The sequence below is a fragment of the Sciurus carolinensis genome, chromosome 5 (genome assembly GCF_902686445.1).
Source record: "Sciurus carolinensis chromosome 5, mSciCar1.2, whole genome shotgun sequence".
Lineage (NCBI taxonomy): Eukaryota > Metazoa > Chordata > Mammalia > Rodentia > Sciuridae > Sciurus > Sciurus carolinensis.
The window spans coordinates 112,372,695-112,375,775 of record NC_062217.1 but is presented as its reverse complement, the minus strand read 5'-3'; the positions used below and the strand labels follow the sequence as shown (position 1 = coordinate 112,375,775).

Here is a 3,081-nt window from a genome sequence, read left to right as displayed (position 1 = left end):
TTTCAAATCCTTGCTCATTTATCAGAGAAACATATGGAGTCTTCATAATAGAAATGAAATGGCAGCACATACCTATTGGTATGGTGATCATATTCCAAATGCCATACCCTAAACTCTTGGTTTTAAACTAGCTGTAAGTTTTTGCCTCTAAATACATACAATGAAGGTGGGGGGCGGTAATGAGAAGCAATTTTAACAACCCTGTTTCTAGTCCAATCATCCTAGACTTAGGTTATTGAGTGTAACATATGTGAAGAGCTTGATGTTCAATCTTCCATTCACAGAACTGAGCACCTATCACGTGCTGGAAATTCAGTGGTAAATAAGACAATTCAAGTTCTTGGCCTCTGCAAACATACATTTTCAGAAGTCAAATAAGAATTAATAACAAATTGAATAAGTATAATAAAGTAATAAATATAATAGAAACTGAGGTTAAGTCCCTGAAACACACAAGGACCAGGTGGGAAATGACACAGTTCAATGTGGAGGTGGTCGGGAGACCCGAAACAAAACATGGCTCTTTGCCCTTTACAGCATCTGCCATCTGTAACAGCACTCTTTCCATTCTCTCTCCTCCTCTTCCTCTTCTTCCTCTGGCCTCTACCAGTCTAGAACTGCTGCAATGTCCCTACCCTACAAGGGCATTCATACACTCCCTTTTTCTGATGATTCCAAGACTTCACTTAGAGCATTAATAGATTAGAAACACACACTTTAAAGAAACTGCTTGGACTAGGAATATAGCTCAGTATGTAGAGTGCTTGCCTATCAAGCCCAAGGCGCCGGGTTTAATCCCCAGCACTGAAAAAAAAAAAAAAAAAAAAAGAAAGAAAGAAAAATATCTATGCTTGCCATAGGTATTCCTAGCAGCCAACAAAGAGATTTGGCTATTGGAACAGGAAATTGACTTCCCTCCCCCATCACCCTGATACTATAGTATGCAAAAACCTCTACGAACAGCAGAGTCTAGCTGACTTTTAGCACATACAGAAAGTTTAAAGAAAGGAGCTGCAGTTACCACATGTTTTTAAACTGGGGTAATTTTCTACATTAGTGCAATTTATCTTTATCTCCCCCCCACCCTTCAAAATGGCTGTTTCTTTCCACTTATAGTATAGAATTGTCTCTACTGAGGTTAGGAATAATCTAACTGTAGTTTCCAGAACAGTTCTCACCAATTCAAAAGAAATTAGATAAATCCTACCATAGGACATGCATCCAAAGACTGCTTTCTGAAATCCTGTAGGGAAAGGTCCAGGAATCCCAGCAATGGGGATCATACCAGCAAAATACATGTCACCTGGGATAGGAGAAGGGGCACAAATTCTGGGCTTTGACTTCCATCTATTCCCAGCTGAGTGCTTAATGAGCACAAGCAGACATACTCTGATTTCCAGAATGGTCTCCTTGACTTAAATGAAAACCCAGGAATCATGCTGTAGTTCTGCAGTTCTGCCTCAAGGCACGTGTCTTATTTTTCATTTTGGCAAAACTTCAAATACAATCAAGTCAAGGGTAATGGTTCTAATATGCCATAGAACCTTGTTGGGTCTTCTCAGTCAAAGTTTAAAAAGATTGGGCTCACATGGGATAATTTAACCTGAAACAGGAAGCAAATGAACAATTGCTTTTGTTTTTAAATGCTGTGCAAAGAATTGTAGCTGAAGTTTATTATACTAATTATCTAGAGTTCTTGTTAAAAGACTCATTCAGACCTCTTAGATTCTTATTTACTTACACAGGGTTTTGAGACCTGCTCATTGACTTGGTGGTTTTTTGTTGCTGTTTTGTTGTTTAACATTAACTTTGGAAAAAGCCTTCACAGGTACTAATGTGCAAACTTAAGAACCATAGAGGTAGTATGGTTGTATCCTTATTTCTTTTTACATGTGTATCTGGATCTGTAAACATTTATACAAAAATGGTCTGAACAATATACATCAAAATATCAGTAGGAGCTAATTTTTCTCAAGGTTTCAAATGTGGATTATTTATTCAAAATGTCGTATTTTTGTGGGTACACAGTGCTTTAAATTGGCATCATTTATGAGTTGGTTTTGAAACAAGTATCACACCAGCTGGCATGATTACTGATCTCTCCATTCCTTTGGAGTGACTCTGCCAACAGGGGACAGGTTCCATTCTATTCCAACTTGTGTCACTGCACATGTCATATGGAAAATGGCTGTTAGCTAATATGGCATTACAGGACATGTCATAATAATCAGGTGGCTTTGCTGTGCCATTGTTTGCTGAATGTTTAGAATGTGAAGACAGTGTAGTGAATTTTTGGCCAAAGGAAACATTGTGAAGCTGAGGACAGAACTGTGGCAACTAGAGTTGCTGTTTTGAGGCAAATTGGCTCCAGGTAGTGATTATTTCTAAGTGTCAGAATTATGTGTGATTTTTAATTTTTTTTCTTTCTGCTTTTCTCTCTTCCTTTATCTATCAGGACAATAAGGCCGTTATGTTTTTTCAAGTTATTTAACACTTAAACCTTTCAGAAGACATTAATTATCTGCTAATCTTCTGAAGAGGGCACAACTGAAAGACATCTTAGCCAATACAGCATGAGTCAGCTTAAGTGTTAACCCAAATCAACTCAGAAGCACCTGTTTTCAAAGTTCTCTGAGCAGAAAATAACTGAAAGACTTTTCATATCCATATCACATCACATCCTGATTTACCCCTCGATGCAAATTTGTAGAACCAACTGCCTACTCAACATCTCCACTTGGACGTGTCAAAAATATCTCAAAGTTAAGATATCCCAAGCTAAAGTCTTTGTCTCTTCTATGCCAGCTCCCCTCCCACAACTTCCTTTTCCCCTTCTAAATCAAGAGCTACCATTTATCTATTTGCTCAGTCAGTAATTTGAAAAGCACCCTTGACTATTTCTTTTCTCCCAAATTCCACATTCAAACTGTCCAAAGTTTCACTTTTTTCTACCTTAAACTAAATCCTGAGAGTTCCCATCAGCTGTTGAATACAGGTTCTCTCTACACACCTATCTTACAATTTGTGCTGCTGGTGAGCCTGGACAACTTATTAAGAATAGGAAATATAGCTGGCACAGTG

The 3,081-nt window shown here is 38.0% G+C and overlaps 1 pseudogene; it reads right to left on the bottom strand.

Annotated features, from left to right (window-relative positions):
• Positions 1-2,090: 2,090 nt before the first annotated feature.
• Positions 2,091-2,309, bottom strand: LOC124984527 (cytochrome c oxidase subunit 7B, mitochondrial-like; annotated as a pseudogene).
• Positions 2,310-3,081: the final 772 nt, after the last annotated feature.